Genomic DNA, 20,427 nt, shown 5'->3' with positions numbered 1-20,427 from the left:
TTGACCTCCTAGAGCCTTACCTGGTGCTCGCCTACATCATTTACATCACTTCCCACATGCCCCCAATGAATCCCTAAGTTCTTTGAGGGCAAAGACCCTACTGTCTTACTATCCTTATTGTTGTATTTCTCCCTATGCCCACATGACCCCTATTGTCCCCAAAAGCTCTTCAACACACAGGAAGTTGGTAATAAATTTTAGTTGAACAAATTCAGATATGACACAATCCTTGGATTTATGGTGATTCAGAAGGCTCTTTTGCTGACCTTTGTAGACAGGAAGCTCTGCCTTATATCTAGCCTAATTCCACTTTCTTGTGGTTCGTTTTCATTCCTCAGTGGAGATGGAAAGCAGTGGATTATCTTCCCCTAAATAACAACACTTCTTAGGCTTTAAGACTATTATTAAGTCACCTTTGAGCCACCTTTCTTCTTCAGGTTGAATAATCCCAGTTCTCTTTATCTCCTTCAAAATGTTACTTTCTGCCCTGTTATTAGCTTGGAAGGACTTCTGAGTTCTCTCCAACTTCTCTATCCTTAAGAGAAGAACAGAAGGAAATGAATTGTGGGTCCACTACACGACAGGGACTATCCCCCCGCCCCTGATACACACACAATACACACTAAATTTATTTACCCTAGAAACCAGGGAGGTAGCTGCTCTTCACCTCATTTTATAGATTAAAAAGAGGCTCAATATGGTTGATAGGGTTGCTCATTCTTGGCACTATTAACAGTTTGGGTCAGATAATCCTTTGCTGTGGGGCTGTTCTGTGCACTGAGGATGTTTAGCAGCATCCCTGGCCTCTACCCACTTGATGCCAGTAGCAAACTCACCCTCACAACTGTGACAACCAAAAGTGTCTCCAGATATTACCAAATGTCCTCTGGGGGGCAAAATCATCCCAGGTTGGAAACCATTGAGTTAGGGGAATTTTCCAGAGATCACTCAACTCCTAAGTAACAGAGATTAAACTTAGATGTGTCAACTTCAAAAATTTTCTTTCTACTATCTCCATATAATTCCTAAAACAGAGCCTCACTTGGGAAAATAATGAGAGAATGTTGTTCTGTTCTCTACTTTTATCGTTACATTCCCAACATTTAATCTTCTATATGTGTCATTGGGATCAATTAGTAGATTACTGTATTCCAAGTCTAAATCTCCACTTTCCCAATTTATCCGTACTCAATTTGAAAGCATTAGCGTGGGTCCACCGTGATAACAGAAAAATTTTTTAAAATGTTTAATCAATATCTTAGAATCACTAATTTCAGCCCCACTGCAGACACCTAGGAGCTAAGAATAGAAAACACTTCCTCTCCTCCAAGAGTAATAGGTCTAACCTAGGAGCTAGATATATACATGAACAATTCCAACACTTACTAAGAAATCCAAAGACCATTCTTGCACCACCTTTAAGCAAGTTGTTGGAAAGCGAGAACACCACGTCCACTGAACAGTTGCTTAGACTAAAGATGCCAAGCAGTCAGTTTAAAGAGTCAGCTGAGACCAGCCTTTGGCACAGCGAAGACGCTGACATAAACCGACACAGACAAATACTGTGGGCTGTAAATTGAGAGGGGCACATGCACGCTGATGGGGCACAGAGTTATGGAACCAGGTGTCTGTGTGCTGCATTGCTATTTCTGTGCTGCAGACCAGCCTGAGGGCCACTTTCTGCTCTGAGACAGGGTTCCTACGCCCAGTTTTACTTCTGCTGTTCCGGGTGCCAAGGGTAGGGGGAAGAAATGCCAGATTTGTACATGGTGAACTTTTTCATTTGTTCTCAGCATTTATCTGAAGCCACACCAGGCCTTATTGTAGCTCCTTCATTTCTCTCCATCTATCATAATCAGACTTATTCTTCAAGATCCATTTAAATGCTGCCTCCAGCTTTCTCTCTTCAACTCCCACCACCCACTATCTACTCTGGCCAAATCAGTCTGCCAGCCTTATCTAAACACAGCTTGCAATTTCCCATGAACGTTTTTTTTCTTTCACTCATTCTTTCAACATGTATCTTTTGAAAATCTACTCCGGGCCAAGCACTAGTCTAAGAACTAGAGATATGGCAACTTTCAAAACAGACAAAAGTCCTTGTCCTCATTCTTAGGAAGAGAAGCTGACATCCTGACATTATTATTTCTAACTGAATGTGTTAGCCTCATGTATTCCATCCTTATCTTTAAAAACCCAGCTCTTCCTTCAAGTGTAGGTTCTACCTTGTCTCCTCCATGAAGTCCTTCTTCATCCCACACAGTGTCACTCCTCACTCTGGACTTCTATTGCCTTTACTGTGTGTGCCATGCATTTGGCATAAATCGGACATAGCCTTTTACCATCTATGTGCATCTATCCTATCTCCCAACTATAATGTGAGATCCCCAGAGGGCAGGAAATATGTTTGTGTCACCTCTGCTGTCTTGTAGCACCCAGCAGAATATCTGGTACAGAGAAAGAAAAACAGCAAATAACAGTAATAATAATAATAATAATAATAATAATAATAATAATAATAAACTAGTATTGATTGCATGCTTACAAAGGACTAATCATTGTTCTAAGTATTTAATAAGTATCAGCTCATTCGATCCAAGCAGCAAGTCTATGAAGATGGTGGGGTAGAAACACAGGTGAAGGTGGGTATGGAGGCAGTAGCAGCAAAAGAACTGATAATATTGTGTGCCAGTGGGAGTAGAGCAGGTGGTTACAGAATGTGGGCTTTGGAAAATGATCTGGATTGGAGTCCTGGCTCCATAACTTACCAGCTGGGTGACTTTGGTCAAGTGACTTCTCTGCCATTGGCTTCTGTTTCCTTTACTATAAACTGGGGATAATTACAGCATCAATATTATAAGAGTGTGTGACAATGACATAAACTAATGCAGATAGCATACCTCCTGCACAGTGCCTGATACATTGGAAACACTCAACACATCATCATCATCATCATCATCATCATCATCAACATCATCATCCCCCTTTCCCAGAATCACCTACACCTATTTCCTGTCCCTTTTGCCCTATTTTCCCATCCCCCTCCCCGCCCCACTACACACACATACACCTTCTTCCATATCCTCAATCAAGCAGAGGAAAATTTGAGTTCAATGTACTGAGAAGAGACTCTCAGTTGCTATTTTATTTCTCCTCTTCCAACAAAGGAGCCCTGAAACAAATATATCTCAGATGTCATGACTCATTTATAATTACACAGGCCCTTGGGACCAGAGAGGGAGTGGAAGCTCTGCTGGGGTATGACAGAGCTTCAAGGGCTCAAAGATACAAGAATCCAAGGGGACAGCCTAGGAACCCAACTAAAAGTGGGTGTTATTATCTCTTCCTCGGTTACTGCAGAGATTGGCTTGAGCTCTTTCATTAAAAATCTGACACTGTTGTTAAAAAAAAAAAAGCAAACCCACTAATAAGCTCAAAATTGTGGGCATAAAAATGATCTACTGGGGGAAGTGGCTTCATTTATGTCAGCTACTAATACTAAGGACTCATTCATTCATTGACTCTTTGAGTTGTTTAGCTTCCTGGCACACTGACCTTTGTTGAATCTATGTTTTGCAAGGTATCAGGAGTGCAAAACCCTCGACATTTTTCATACTTCTATATTAGTTGGGATCTATGGAAACCTCCTCCCTGACTTTCATTTGTGCATCCCTCCATTTCTGCCTGCAGCTGCGAAGCATCTATTATACACTCCAATTATGTGATTATACATATTTTCACTAATTAATAATAATTCTTGCTATTTATCCTGCTAACTCTTATTGGACCTCAGAGCACATTCTAGAGGATAACAAATAGCTTTGATACCCAGGAAAGAATGTGCAAGTTTTGTAGACCATTTGGGAAGAAAGGGAAACTGAAGCACCACATAGTACCTCCTCCAAGTCTGTGATAGAGGCAACCACTGAATCTGAGACTTGACTTTGCTTGGTAGATTATTAACCCAAACATATGGGCCTGCTGGATGGCGCTGATGCCTGGGGAGGTGGCAGGAAGAAGAAAGTCATTAGCCCAGAGGTAGTATGTGTTAAACTGGATGTTAAAGTTAAAAGTTGCTCCTATTTACAGAAATTTGGATTTTTTTTTTTTTGGTTACATTTAATACTATGTTCTCCCCTCTTGAGATTTATCAACATGCCACGAAGAAAAGTTATTCCATGATCTGGACAAGTGCATTACTATATTTCCTAGTTATATATCAGATCAGGATAGGCCTGGGAGATCACCTGATCCAGCCTATTCATTTTTCAGAAGCAGGAACTTGAAGACCAGAGCCAATAAAAACTACAGGTATATCTTAGCATCATGTCCATTGTCAAACCTAATCATCAAAAATAATGCTGTGAGATAAATTTCACTATCCCACATTACAGAAGTAAACGAGATCTTAAAAGAGACTTGCCCAAGGTCATGCTGCATTACAGAACTCATCCTTAAGCTGAGTCTTCCTAAAGCCAAATTTCATTTTGACTGGTGCAAACAGTAGTCTTGGTCACTTAAAAAAAAAGTCAGTCCAAGCAGGTTTCAGACTGAAGAGATTGATCCATGGATAGACCTGATGAGTTCAAATATAGCAGTTCACCTAGGCTGAGTTAAAGCCACCATTCAAGCACTGAACCATTCCCTTCACAGAAATAAATCTGAGACCTCTGTTTGTCACTTGTCCCAGTTGCTTAGTCCTGGGAAAATGGCAAAAGCCCAGCATTCCAGTTCTAACTCAAAGATTGGATGTGAGCTCCCCTCCCTCTCATACCTATAGCTTTTTATCAGTCCTTTTCATGAACTTGATTTACTATGCCGAGAATTACTTTTCTGTACAATCTTCTATTGCCTCTGTTAGAGGTGGAGAAAGCTGATATAAAGATACTGTATAAAATGTATAAAAATAAATACAAATGGCCCATAAATACATGAAAAGATGTTCAACATCATTAATCATCAAGGAAATGCAAATTAAAACCACAATTTGATGCCACTATACACTCATTCAATGGCTAAAATCTAAAAAAATGAAATTCTGAGTGTTGGAAGAACATGGAGCAATCCATGTACATTGGATGGCTCCATGAAGTGGACTCTCATTTTTTACTGTGGAAATGTGAAAAGGTATAACAACTACTCTAGAAAAATGGCAGTTTCTTAAAAAATCAAACATACCCTTACTATAAGACTCAACAATTCCACTTCAAGATATTTACTCAAGAGAAATGAAAACATGTATCGACCCAAAGACCCATACTTGTTTCTTCACAGCAGATTTATTTGTAATACCCAAAACTGGAAACAATCCAAGTGTCCATCAATAAGTGAATGGATAAATCAATCAATGGGATATTACTCAGGAAAAGGGAAAGGAATGAACTGCTCATAAATGCAACAAAATTGATGTATCTCAAATTATGTTGAGTGAAGAAGACTTACAAAAGAGCATATATTATATATTCCATTTATGTGAAACTCTGGAAAAAAGAGATCTAATCTATAGTGACAAGAAAGCAAATTAGTGATTGACTGGCACCAGAAGTGATGGGAAGATTGACTAGGAAAGAGCACAAGAGAGGCTTGGGAATAATGGGTATGTTTATATTTTAACTGTGGTGGTGGTAGTTAAATAAGGGTAAACATTTATCAAAACTCACTGAGTTCTACACATCAAAATAGGTCTATAAATTATATCTCAGTAAAGTTGGGAAAGGGCAATTATTATGAATAACTTTAATTTTGGATTTAAATGGCACCTTAGGTTAATACAGTTTAAATCTAATCTAAGCTTAGAATGAAAACAACAAATGTCAAATAAATGTTCAAATATACACACATACACACACATGCATACCCACAAAGATGCTATTATGAAGGACTCTGTCCTAGGGACCCAGGACTACGTGAAAGCTACCCCCAAAGAGATTCTTTAAAGAGATGGAATGTATTCAAAAAGGGGAAAAAATACATTTCTATCAGCCTAGATTTGTCTCCAGATCCCACTGCAGAATGCTAGTAAGCTAGATTAAACCATGTGGGAACTTCCATTTGCTAGGCCAGGTGGCCTTGGATGGTATAAAACCAAATAAGCCCCTACCCCTGCTCCAATACCCAGTGTCCATATCCAAGTCTCTGAATCTGCTCTTCCTGTATATGCCACAACCAGCAGCACCAGAGGAAAAGGAGCCAGAGATGGGTATTCACCCACTCGATTCACCCACTGGTACATGCAACCTTGTCCATGTTCAGTATGTCCTTACTTTAAATAGGGTTCACTTTCAAATTACTACAGGGGCCTACCAGGTAAGATAAAAAAAATAGTAGGTGAAGTAGGCCCACTGTGAGGACTGGAGTATATTCATATACATAAGAGTCCTGTGTGAATTTGAGTCCTCTGTGAATGGAGCACACTTCCTCAAAGCCAGCCCATTTTTGGCACGTGGAATGTAGGACAGGTGTTGTCGGGCTTTCTGTTTATTCAGGAGAAGCCCCAAATTCATACTTTTATGTGAACTGTCTCAATTTTAAACATCAGCAACAAAATTTAAAAAAAATTAAACATGGTATGGGCCAAACAAAACACATGCTCTGGCCAAAGCAGTGAAGAGTCATCAGGTTAAGACTCCACCTTAGAGGCTGTCATCCTCATGGAGCAGGAACCATGGTGGTGTCCAGGGGCTATATTTCTCACTGAAAGTATTCAGTTTAACCTACCAGTCAAGGCATAAATCTTCTATTCAACATTTCCAGCAAGTTGTTTTCTAGCCCATCCTTAAAATCTCCAGTGACTGAGAGAGTGACCACTCCATCATGAGACTCTCTCCTCTGCCATTTCTTCAGGACTCAGTCAAAATGTTATCTACTCCAGGAAGCTTTCCATAATTTACCATACCTAGATGGATACTCTTCATATATGCTTCCATGGCCCCCTAGACTTCTTTATCTCAATACTTTCTACACTGTATTACTTATCTGCCACTGGCATACTGAGAATGGAGGTTTGTATAGCCAGTAATTAACACACTCAATAGATATATCAACTAGCCCTTTCTGGTTGCAAGTGATAAAAATACATCAGGCTAAGCTTAAGTTAAAAGGATATATGCTCCATAAAAGGGACCAGGAAAACATAAGGCTGGATTCAGGCATGACTGAATTAGGGGTTCACACAATCAATGTTGACCATTCTCCATCTTGCTCCACCTCCTAGCTCTACTCTCCTCTGCATGTTGGCCTCCATCTCTACATCCAGGTGGTAGCAAGATGACAGACAAAGAGACATGATCCACGGTGTACATATACACCATTATTATCCCCCTTATATAAATGAGGAAGCAGAGACACAAAGTTGTCAAGTAACGCTCCAATCACACAGATATGAAGTGAATGAAGGAGTGAGGAAACAAAGAAAAAAGTCTTCTCAAATTATCTATGTATTAAACACTATATAATTCTGCCCCTCAAGATGCACCATTTTCTTGGTCACTTCCAGGTGTGGTCTCTTATGGTCATACAAACTGTCCGAATTATACAGTTAACATTCCCTACCTAACCCCCTGCAACATCAATAGTACATAAAGGTGGAAAGAGAACAAAATAAGTGTAATAAAAAAGAGAATGTCTATCACCACACACCAAAATTAACTCAAAATGGATTAAGGACCCAGATATAAGACCTGAAACAACAAATTGCATAGAAGAAAACATAGGAACTAAACTCATGGACCTTGGACTTAAAGAGGATTTTATAAATTTGACCTCAAAGGCAAGAGAAGTAAAAGCAAAAATAAATAAATGAGACTACATCAAACTGAAAAACTTTTGCATAGTGAAAGAAACTGTCAGCAAGGTAAAGAGATAGCCATCCAAGTGCGAAAATATATTCGCAAGCAAAGCCTCCGATAAGGGCCTAATATCCAAAATATACAAAGAACTCATATAATTCAATAACAACAAAAACGAAATAATCCAATTAAAAAATGGGCAGAGGAACTGAACAGATACTTCTCCTAAGAAGACATCCAAGTGGCCAAGAAACATAAAAAGATGCTCAACATTGCTAGCTATTAGGGAAATGCAAATCAAAATCACAATGAGATATCACCTCGCACCTGTCAGAAAGACTATCATCAATAAATCAACAAACAAGTTTTGGCGAGGATGTGGAGAAATGAGAACCCTTGTGAACTGTCAGTGGAATTATAAATTGGTGCAGCCACTATGGAAAACAGTATGGAGGTTCCTCAAAAAACTAAGAATTGATCTACCATATGATCCAGCAATCCCTCTACTGGGTATTTACCCCAAAGACTTGAAAACCTATATCAGAAAAAAATATTTGTACACTGATGTTCATAGCAGCATTATTTATGGTGGCTGGGACATGGAGGCAACTGAAGTGTCCTATGATAGATGATTGGATAAAGAAGCTGTGGTACATATATACAATGGAATACTACTCAGCCATGAGAAGAGATGAAATACTGCCATTTATGACAACATGAGTGGACCTTGAGATAATCACGCTAAGTGAAATAAGCCAGACAGAAAAAGTTGAAAGCCACATGATATCACTTATATGTGGGATATAAACCTAAAAGCCACAAATGACAGGGCAAACAAGCAGAGACTCATGGATATGAACAATAGACTAGTGGTTACCAGAGGGTGGGGGAAATGGGGGAACGGGGGAAGCAGATGGGGTAAAAAGAGTCAAATATGTGGTGACAGAAAGAAATCTAACTATATATGCCTTACTGTTGAACGTGTACACCTGAAACTTACTGGATTTTGTTAACTAATGTCACCATAATAAAAATAAAAAATAAAACAAATTAAGAAAAAAAGAGAATAGGTATCTTTGAGATCACCTGAAGTCTAGCTGAACAAAAATCCTACAACAAAGGATTTACAGAAGAAGCCACCTTGAGACAGGTAGGAGGGGCAGAGATGCTGAATAGGCTGTCCTGCATGAGGCAATTAAAATTCAGGAGAGATATTTCAGCTCCAGAACTCCCCACAGAGGAGCGAGGGGTTCCATCCCCAAACCAAGACCACCAGTCCAGGGTTTCAGTGATGGGAAGAGAAGTCCTCACAACTTCTAGCTGTGTAAATCAGTGGAGATAGTGGCTGAGTGAGATGGAATGTGGTTGGAGTCTCAGACATTCCTCTTCAAGAACCCACACAATGACTTACTCACTGATAGACTCACACATTCTGACTTCCAGTATTGGGGCAGCTGCTTGAAAGGAACCAGAGACATATGGGGAAGAACTGAATTGTCTGGCTTCAGGGCAAAGGATGGAGGAGCAGCTTACACTCAGACAGAAGTTTGGGCAAAGTCCATTGTCTCTTTGTTGATCCCTCCCAGGGATCAATGCAGGCAGCTGCCATATCTGAGTCTCCATCAACCTGGCTAACACTGGTCATTTTGCCCTGTAACTCCCTGAGACTCCTCCCCATCCAACTTGTGGGCCCACCCAAGCCTCTCCCAGTGGTTTTTCCATGTGAGTGGACTGTCTTTGCTCATACTGCAGACTTTCCTAAAATTTCTCAAAGGTCACAAACCCCAAATAAGCAGCATCTGGCCATGGTATGGTCTGTATCTCTTGCTGAGCAACCCCAAGCCTGACACTACAGGTAGCTAGCCTCAGTTCTCAGCTTGGCCTCTCAAGGACATGGACATGGCCTCTCAACCCTGGCATGAGTGACAGCCATCTGCAGATTGCTTGGTGGCTCATGACAGGTGGCTCTGGCAGAGCACAGGCTATGGCTGAACTTGGCCTGTGTTGGGCTCTTCCCAGGAGTCCCCAAGGGCTAGCATGCCCTGTGGCTGGCTTTGGACCAAGCTAGAGCACTACCTGGGGTTGCATCCCAGGAGGACACACCCAAAGGGCAGACTGGACAGGCACCAGGGCCCTGCTAAAGCAAATTCTGCTTTGTAGAGTCAGCCTGTGCACAACAGCTCTTCCACCATGGTCATTGGCCAGTCCTCACAACGAATTAGCCCGAGGATCAATCCTTCTCATTGACATGCAAACAGTAATCAAAGCTCAACTACAACAGTAGGGCACATACAACCTATACAAAGGACACACCTGGAGCACCCAACTCAGGTGACCAGGGAAGATTGCCACTGGGCCTCTGGTAGATAAAGCCACTCTATTAAGATCAGAAGACATAGGAGCCCTATCTGATATATAGAAACAAACATAGGGAGGCAGTCAAAATGGAGAGACAAAGAAACATGTCCCAAATGAAAGAAAATAATAAAGCTCCAAAAAAGAGCTAAACAAAATAGAGACAAGCAATCTATCAGACAGAGAGTTCAAAACACGGGCATAAGGATGCTCAATGAACTTAAGGGAAGAGTAGATGAGCTCATGAGAACTTTAACAAAGAGACCAAAAACATAAAAATGGAGATAGACAATACAAAAAAAGAACCAGTCAGAAATGAAGAATACAATACTGAAATAAAGAATACATTAGAATCAACAGTAGATTAGATGAAGCAGAGGCTTGAATAAGAGATTTAGAAGATAAGGCAGCAGAAAATTATCAAAACAGCAACAAGAAAAAAGAATCCAACAAAATGAGAATAGTTTAAGGGGCTACTGGGACAACATCAAGCATACCAACATCCACATCATAAAGGTACCAGAAGGAAAAGAGAGAGCAGGGAATTGAGGACCTATTTGAAAAATTAATGACTGAAAACTTTCCTAACCTGGCGAAGGAAATACACATACAAACCCAGAAAGCACAGAGTCCCAAACATGATGAACCCAAAGAGGCCCACTCTAAAACACAACATAATTAAAACGCCCAAGGTTAAAGACAAAGAGAGAATCTTAAAAGCAACAAGAAAAAAGCAGTTAGTGACCTACAAGAGAGTGCCCATAAGACTGTTGGCTGATTTCTCAACAAAAACTTTGCAGGCCAGAAAGGATTGGCACGAACTATTCAAAGTGATGAAAAGTAAGGATCTACAACCAGATTACTCTATTTAGCAAAGCTGTCATTTAGAATTGAAGGAGAGATAAAGAGCTTCCAAGACAAGAAAAAGCTAAAGTTCATCAACACCGAACCAGTATTACAAGAAGCATTAGAGGAACTTCTTTTAGAAGAATAAAGATTAAAAAATATAAACAACAAAATAGCAGTAACTACATATCTATTAACAATTACTTTAAATGTAAGTGGATTAAATGCCTCAATCAAAGCTTAGGGTGACTGAATGAATAAGAAAAGAAGCCCCTTACATATGCTGACTAAAAGAGACTTCATATTGAAAGACACTCAAAGAAAGTAAAGGAATGGGAAAATGTTGTTTCATGAAAACGGAAATGAAAGAAAAAAAATGAGCTAGCGTAGCAATATTTATACCAGACAAAATAGACTTTAAAACAAAGGCTATAACAAGAGACAAAGAAGAAACCAGTAATCTCACTTCTGAGTATTTATCTGAAGAAACCTAAAACACTACTCCGAAAGGACATGCAAATCCATATGTCCATTGCAGCATTATTTACAATAGCCTAGATATGGAGGCAACCTGAGTGTACATCAATGGATGAATGGATAAAGAAGAGGTGGTACATATATACAATGGAATATTACTCAGCCACAAAAAATTAAATCTTGCCACCTGCAACAACATGGATGGACCTAGAGGCTATTGTGCTAAGTAGAGTAAGACAGAGAAAGACAAATGCCATATAATTTCACTTACGTGTAGAATCTAAAGAATGAAATAAATAAACAAACAAAACAGAAACAAATTCATAGATACAGAGAACATGTTGATGGTTGCCAGATGGGAGAGAATTTGTGGGGGTGGGTGAATAAGGGGAAAGGATTAAGAAGTACAAATTGGTAGTAACAAAATAGTCATGGGGATGTAAAGTATAGCATAAGGAATATAGTCAATAAAATTGTAATAACTATGTAGTGTCAGATGGGAACTAGATTTATCAGGATGATTACTTCGTAAGTTATATAAATGTCTAATCACCATGTTGTACACCTGAAAGTAATATAATATTGTATGCCAATTGTAATTGAAAAATAAAAAAAAAAATAAAACAAGAGAGAATGAAAAACAGGATAGCCCATAGTACAACCACTCCCCATGCTTGCTGGAAAGCAAGGTTGTTCATCCTTCAGTGTGTTTTCTGAGAAATCTCCCTTGCCCATTGTCTTCTCTGGCTACATTTTAGATGGACACTGAGGAAGATGCAACCTTTGGAAAGTAGGTCTTTACTTAATGAGGTAGTAGGGACCTGAGGACTGTCTTAGAGGATGACATATTACCAAGATTATTTGTTAGATTGGTTATTTCTCTTGTAGAATAATTCTCTCGTGTCTTTCATAAGCTGTTGGTGTTTGCTTCTGGTCTGTTCCATAGGTTCCTTTCTTGAAGCCAGATATCTCACTGAGGCATAGCTGAAGTCCTTGAATGTACAACTTGGCAAGGGCTCTGCCCATTCCCCTAGCCAACAACTTCTTGGCCTCCATCCTGGACTCCACCTCTCCAAGGGCATTTGAAACAATACCCTGGGGATGGGAGGGGATTATTTGGTTCTTTGATCCCATCTGCATCCCCTTCTTTGAGCAGGCACTCATCACAGAAGGTGACTGAGAAGGACCTAAGGGACCAGGGTGTTCCCAGGTCCCAATCTGATCTGCAGTTTGGAAAAGATAATTTATCTTTCCAACCCTGCAGGCCTCCACATTTCTGGATTCTCAGTTGTTTTGGATTTCAGGTTATAAGAAGGAAGCAGCTCTCAATATATATTTATACTGTGAATAAATAAATAAGGGACAGATCCTCTGAACAGGAGTGAGAAAGTATTCTGGAAAGAAATGATACGTTTCTTTTTCTTCCTTATTCAAGGAAGTCTGAGCCAGCCAAAAAAAAACAAAAACAAAAACAAAAAAACTAAAAACATACAAAAACCCACTGTATCCTGAGAGCATGCTTACCATTAACAGTGAATTCCCAGTTACCTATATATGGCAGATTCTTTCTTGATCATCAAGGTCATATGTTTAACTCCTGCAGTCCCCTGGCACTGTAGGTTTTCCAAGTAGAACCCGAGAGACCAAACTAAATTACTTTGAAGATTCCTTCACTCAACAAGGCCTTGCCTCATTGCTATAGACTAAATTGTGTCCTCCCAAAATGCATATGTTAAAGTCCTAGCCCCCAGTGTGACTGTATTCAGAGATACAAACTTTATGGATATAATTAAGGTTAAATGAAGTCATAAGGATAGGGCCCTGATATGATGGGATTAGTGTCTTTATAAGATGAGGAAGAGAGATCAGAGCTCTCTCTCCTCATGCATGTACCAAGGGAAGGCTACATGAGAACATAGCAAGAAGGTAGGCTCTCACCAGGAACTGAATCCTGCCAGCACTTGGTCTTAGACTTTCAGCTTCTAGAACTGTGAGAAATAAATGTCACATATTTACACCACCCAGTCTATAGTATTTTTTGTTATAGTAGTCCAATATGAGACATCCATCTTCCAACCATCAGATAGTATATATTCAGGAAATGTAAGTTCATTGTAATATCTGTCCAAATGAAGCAGACATGGAAAAGCAAATCCACTTTTGGCAGGAGGAGGCAGATAGTGGGGCTGGGGTGGGAGACCATAATAATTCTCCAGAGCCAGATCTGAGTAGCTGGAGATGCACATCCATGCACAGAACCCAATATAAACTAAAGAGTCTGTGAACTAACTAAATTTGTGAGCTATCTAAATTTGCTTGAACCTCTTCCAAATTTGCTTAGGGGCTGTCTTAGGCTGGGTTCCCTAGAACAATGGTCCTTAACCTTTTTGGCACCAGGAACTGGTGCTCCTATGAGAATCTAATGCCTGATGATCTGAGGTGGAAATGAGATAGTGATGCTAGCGCTGGAGAGTGGCTGCAGATACAGATGAAGAAGCTTCATTTGCCCACGTCTCACCTCTTGCTGTGTGGCCCGTTTCCTAACAGGCCAAGATTGGTACTGGTCCGTGGCCTAGGGATTGGGGATCCCTGCCCTAAAAGTAGATCCTGAGAAAAGGAAACATGTGCAGGTATTTATTAGGAAACTGCTACTTGAAGAAACTAATCAGGTAATGACAGCAGGTAGAACAGGGATGGGGAAGAAGCCAAGATAGAGTATGATTTCAGGTGATGACCCCACCTCAGCTTGATCCCATGGAAAGCTCTGAGGTGTAAATTACACTGCTGAATTATTTCCCATCTTGAGGGAAATGTGCTGGACTTTTGTACCCTTTCCCCAGAAGTGGTCGGTGAGGGTAAGGAGGGTTGTCAACTCCTGGGCACATCCAGGTGAGGTGACTCTAGGAGCCCCAGAGGAGTCCTCCGAAGGCTTCATGTTTAAGCTGTGAGCAGTGAACAAGCTGTTAGCAAGAACATAGGTGCACAGAAACATGAGAAGGAAACAAGGGGACCTAGGCAGGGCACTTCCTGTGTCTACTCCCCAAGTAAAAACACAGAGATATGTTAACTCACCTGCCCTAAGCCCCACAGGAGGAGGCACAGAGGAAGTGGGGGCTTCTGGTCCCATAAACCTAACTTTAAGATGTTTTCCTCTTGCTCCCCTACATCACTTCCTTTCTATGTGGCCTTTGCTTGATTATATTTCTCCAGACTGCTCAAGGCTGGAGATGGGGATGACTCTCTCTGAAAATTGTTCTCCCAATCCCTTACCTCAAGCCCAGGGCTCCACTGGCAAACAAGGCAGAGCAGAGCATCCTGATTTCCCTTGAATGTGCTGCTCTTCCACTACTTCTTTCCCAACAGATGGATTATAGCTATTTTGCTTTCTATATCAATCATGTCTCAAATCATTAAGTGTATTGACACAAAGTAGAGCTGGCCTGTCACACTTGCAAAGGAGTGAGTGTTTTTCCACTGCTTAGAGGGGAGGTGCTGCTGCTCTGTTCTCAATTGTCAGGAGTCCCACCTCCTCCAGGGACCCAAGGCCAGTATCTCGCCCTGCTCCTTAGGCTCACAGATTGGGTAGAGTTCACTGATTTATCTACATCCCTATAGGGGCCCATGCACAGGCCATAGTTCTTCTCAGCTGGTCTTTAGAAGGTAGACACAGGAAGGCCTGCCAAAGGACAATCCAGCTCTGAATTCATCCGAAAGCAAAAGTTGATTGAATATATACTCAGGGCCTAGACATATGTAGACTCGGCCCCACCTTCAAAGAGCCCACAAGTTATTTCAAGGTCATCTCCTCCATTCCCTGCCTCTGGGTAGGACCATACTTTCTAGTATCATGAGAATACCAGTGCTTTCTAACACTATCTCATAATTCTCACCAAAACCCCATTCAGTCTATATTTTTCTTGTCATTTTATAGCAGAAACCTGAGAAGTTCAAGGCCACCTGGCTAAAAAGTAACAGGGGCTAGGTTTCAAACCCAGGTCTGTCTGGCTTTACAGTCAGTACTGTTAACCACCAAGCTATATTCTTCGCCTTTCAGCTGAAGTCTCTCTTCTGTAATCTGTTAAACAATGCTCATTATAAGTGCTTTCTGATACGTAAATCAGCCCCCTCTATTTATAAGTTAAACTCGCTTCCTCTCTCTCTCCTTCTCTCTCTCTCTCTCTCTCTCTCTCTCTCTCTCAGAGTATACATTCATAATAAGCTTCATTTACTAGTGGACAAGTGCTTGCTCAACCTACTGTCTTTCCCTTTCCAGATACAATGTTAATGTTTGTTTTAGCACATGTAAGGGAAGAATGAAGAAGAGAAGAGGGAAGAGGAAAGGAGAGGAAAGGATTATGGCCCCCTCTGCCCCGATGTTCACATCCTAGTTCTCAGTAGCTATGAATTGTTATTGTACACAGTAAAAGGGACTCTGCAGATGTAGTTAAGAATCTTGAGATGGAAAAATTATCCTGGTTTGTTTGGGTGGGCCCAATCTAAGGGTAAGGATCCTTATAAGAGGGAGGCAAGAGTGTGATGATAGAAGCAGAGGTCAGAAAGAGAGATCTGAAGATGCTACACTGCAGGCTTTGAATATGGAGGAAGAAGGTCCAAGCCAGGGAATGAAGAAGGCCTGTAGAAGCTGGAAAAGGCAAGGTAATAGATCTTCCTGTCAGAACCCACAGAAAGAACACAGCTCTGCTGACACCTTAACTTGAGCCCTGTGAGATTGATTTTAGACTTCCGACCCCCAGCACTGTAAGAAAATAAATCCATGTTGTTTCAAGCCACTCAGCCCGTGGTTATTTGTCACAGCAGCAATAGAAAACTAACATATGTGATAAAATGAGAACACTTCCCAAACATTTAGGAATCTACTCTGGTGGTAAATTTCCACAGTATTGTAAAATCTGGGTGCTGAAAAGAATCCTTAGAAATCACCCAAACTTACTTTCTCATTTTATACAGGACTAAATTGTGATGTTGACAATTCCTCTGTATCTTAGTGTCTTTGTATATAAAATGGGCATATAGATGGTCAGCTCTTAGGAGGTTGTGAGCAGTAAATAAAAGACTATATGTCATCTAAGCTATTGTCACAAGAGTAAGAAGCTCCAAGAGGTTAAGTTTGCCTGAGGTCACACATCTAGCTGGTAACAGAGCCAGAGCCCTAACTCCAGGCTCAGTTAATATTCTCCAGTGTTCTCTACACTTGACATTCCATTTCATCAGCCAGTAAACAGATATATGTTGAGATAAGAGCCTATAGTGAAAGAGAACAGGAAAAGCACCTCGAACACATTGTCCTGTCTAGTGGTTAACAGAGCAAAAAGGGTAGGGGGAAGGGCGAATAAGAAAATTAAAAAAGAAAAGAAAAAAATAAATAAAAGTATTGATGTTAAATAAATAAAAAAAATATTTAAAAAACAACAAAAACAACATTGCCATGAGTCCCCATAGAACCACGAGCCCTGATTCCTATCAGCTGAGCTTGACCTTGCAGGCTTGTGCAGCTATTGTGGTCCTGCAGCAGTCACATGTGAAAGATCCACAGGCAGAGTATCACGCACACATACATATGCACCCACATATAGGCATGTAATACTCCCTCTCTGCCATAGTTCAAATAGCTACCCAAACTATTCCTACCTCCTCCTCCAGGAAGTCTTCCCAGATAGATAGAGGAGGGTCATCTGTTCCTCAACTTTATCTTCCTGGACAGGACACTGCTGTGTTACCACAAACATTTGCCACACTCTGCTACCTGTTCTCTTTATATCCTCACCCCATCTTTTGTCTATATTATGGGTCTGTTGAGGGATTGTGAGCCAGGGCCTAAGTCTATAGTGCCCCCGTGGCACAGAACCCAGCCAGCACCCTATGCAAATTAGGATCCACTTATACAAATCTGAGAGTGACACCACCTTAAATTCTGTCCCCAAGTTGCCTCACTTGTCTTGCTCTAGTCCAGGTCTATTGGGTGGTGTGCAAGCATGTCCCTTGTCATCTTTCCATCTTCTAAGTCCTCCTTCACAGTTGCCATATCTCTACATTTTCCTGACCCCTCGCCCTTCATCTCTCACTCCAACTACACCCACTCTCCATGGAGCCACCCTCACTAATGCAGGATGCCCTACACAACCTTCCCTGACAAACTCCTCTGACTCCAGGTGCCCTGGGTCCAAGAATAGAATCCCACTACTCCCGCAGAAGCAACCACAGAAGAGTAATTGTGTTGTAATTTTCAAAGGAAATTGAAATCCACTCTTTACTATTTTCTAAATGAATCATATAATTTTTTCTGTCTACAACACCCCTGCATATCGCCTCCTTTGTGTCTGTGTGTTTGTGTATGTGAGAGAGACAAAATATGCAAGCTCAGTGACAGTGAGCAGCCAAACTGGGTATGTGACTTTGGTGGATCAGATAAAGAACCGTCACTCCAACAGGAGGAACCACAACCACACAAAGCAACTTCTTCTCAACCCACTATTGGCCTCTCAGATTGGAGCTTCTGAAATGGAAGTGACTTGACCATGCCTGGGTTCACCAGGGGATGGGACTAGCTTAACGTGTCAGAGAGAACTCAGGGCTGGAGGGAGAAGAAGGGCAGCCCAGGGAGGGATATAGCAGGGAGCTCTGGAAAGTAATTGGGCGTTAGAGAGGAGGTAGATTAAAGAGTAGGAGGAATGTCTTGAGAGGCCAAGAACAGACGGTGGCCCTGGTACAAAATTCACAGAGGATCTAAAAGAGAATTACAAGACCTAGGGCAGTGAGGAGGAGAAGGAGCTCAGGCCAGGGTAGCATGGGTGATGAGCCCATTGACTATACCTACAGCATCCGGCCCTCCAGAAATTCCTGACCCTCTGCAGGCCTTGCTACTTATTCAGCAAGGTAGAAGGTGGGTGGAAATCAGGAACCCATTTCATCACTCAGTGGGGAGAGGGAGAGGTGAGTCTAGGCAGAGGGTGAACCAGGGCCATCCCTGAGCCATGAGGAGCCAGCCAGTCTCCAAGAATCCTGCTCAATCTAGGGAAAATAGCAAACCACCTCCCACCCATTCCAGGCCCCAGGAAAGGTGAGTTTCAATCAGAGGCAAGATTTGGAGTTTTAAATTTTATTTTCTTAATAGTCAAAAAGAAATCATAGAATCTGCCCAAGATGTTATCAAGGGACAGAAAAGGGAGAGTCAACAGAGTACTTGAAAACAATGACTTGAGAAGATTTTTTAAATAAATACTTCATGTTTATGCCAAACTAAATTGAGCCTGAATAATGAACCAGTTATACGAAGAACAGACTCCCTTAGATGAGCTCAAGTATGCATATACGTGGAATGGGAAATGTATGTAAGGAGCCACACAGAATCGTAAATAAAGAAACCAGAATCCTAAATTCTACCTATGAAGTTGCACTTTCTCGACTGGGGAACTTAAGTTGTTCCAGAGCTGAGAACACCCAGTCTTCCAGCCCCTGGACACAGCAGAGCTTGGTGGTCAAGATTCAAATCCTGGCTCTGCCACTAACTGACTGTGAGCTTGGGAAAGCCATTAAACCCCTCTGTGCCTCAGTTTCCTCCTCTACACAATTGGATAGCAACACCTATGCATGGGGTAGTTGTGAGGATTAAAAGAGTCAATACATGGAAAATTCTAAGAAGAGTGTCCTGCTTGAACATTTTTCTTCCCTCTGGTGTTGCATCTTGAACAAAAAGGGGGCTATGCAGAAAACCTGACAAGCTCAGTGACTGAAAGTAACCCACAAGGTGATCTGGTCATAAATTTCTAACTAGACAGGTCATGGTGGGTAGTCACACCCCAGGCCTGCAGCTTCCTTAGTAAGAGGTTAATCTTTACCTTAATTGAACACTGTCCATTGTTCTTAGCACCAGCATGATGACCCCAAAATTTCTCTTTATCTGTTGCCAGCACATCATCTCTATTTACTGTAAATGTTAAATGTTAACTATCCTGTACCTACCAATGTAAAAGAAATATGTGTCTCTTCATTTTACTCTGTACCCAATTCTAGAGATCACAACCCCCAACCCCCACCTTGCTAATCTACCACCAATGGATTTCATGCAAACTTCCTTATAGCCTCTCCTTTGATTCTAAATGTATAAAAAGAACTGCAAAACTAATTTTCTGGAGCATTTTCTCAAATGTTCTTACCTGATAAGATCTTGCTTCCAGGCATGTCCTCATTTTGGCTTTAATAAACTCTTATAACATTTTTCTGTAGGTTTGGATGTTCTTATGTTGACACATCTATGTGGCTTAGCTACCCTTCAAGCACCTGCATCTTTTTCTGCCTTGTCCCCTGCTACCTGCTCACATCCTCAACCTCTACCTGGCCTTTTCTCTACCTCCACGCTTCTCTTTCTCATCTATAATGGGGACTTCTGACCCATGCTAGCCCAGGATCTACATCAGGGCCTCTTGCTCTCTGTACAGGCTACAGCTTCTGCTCCTGGGCTCACTGTTTGATGCTTTCCTGATTACTCAATTCAACTTCTCAAGAACAAGAAGCTGATTGGCCCAGACTCCCAGCCTTTTAAGCCAGCCCTTCATAGACCACTGAACACTTGTGGCCAGGGAGAGGGGAGTCATGTGACATAAAACATGGCCAATTAGGGTTGTCCCTTCAGCAGGGCTGTGGGGGTGGGTGAGATGGGGGCACAGTATCTGTTTGAAGGAGCTGTGAGCCTGGCAGGCCCCATGATTGGCACATCTTGCACAAACAAGGAGATTCATTCACTCTGTCTCAAGGCTATAGTGATAATCAATGAAGGATTGGAAAGAAATTAGGAAAATTCTATCAACTAGTTTGTCAAATCCCATCTATGTGCTTAGGACAATGCTGTGTAACCAACAATAGGTCAGGCAGTACAAGGAAAGAAGAAGCAGATAAAGATCTTTCCTGTCCTCAGATGTGCAGGCAGATTGGGTCAAACACAGAA

The 20,427-nt window shown here is 41.3% G+C and overlaps 1 long non-coding RNA gene across 3 annotated transcripts in view; it reads right to left on the bottom strand.

Moving 5' to 3' along the window:
- The window catches only part of LOC120606009 (uncharacterized), a 50,888-nt gene extending 30,918 nt beyond the window's left edge, over positions 1-19,970 (bottom strand). The window contains exons 1-5 of one of the 3 annotated variants that reach the window (XR_005653806.1): positions 19,640-19,970; positions 3,897-3,998; positions 2,769-2,830; positions 2,226-2,447; positions 414-535 (exon numbers count right to left, since the gene is read on the bottom strand). This is a non-coding gene — a long non-coding RNA (uncharacterized LOC120606009). The remainder of the gene's footprint in view (positions 1-413; positions 536-2,225; positions 2,448-2,768; positions 2,831-3,896; positions 3,999-19,639) is intronic. The other 2 variants (XR_005653807.1, XR_005653808.1) reach the window with 2 other exon arrangements.
- Between the last annotated feature and the right edge of the window lie 457 nt (positions 19,971-20,427).

Source organism: Pteropus medius, unplaced genomic scaffold, assembly GCF_902729225.1.
Source record: "Pteropus medius unplaced genomic scaffold, Ma_sr-lr_union100, whole genome shotgun sequence".
In the NCBI taxonomy this organism is placed as follows: domain Eukaryota; kingdom Metazoa; phylum Chordata; class Mammalia; order Chiroptera; family Pteropodidae; genus Pteropus; species Pteropus medius.
This window is presented reverse-complemented; position numbering and strand designations above follow the sequence as displayed.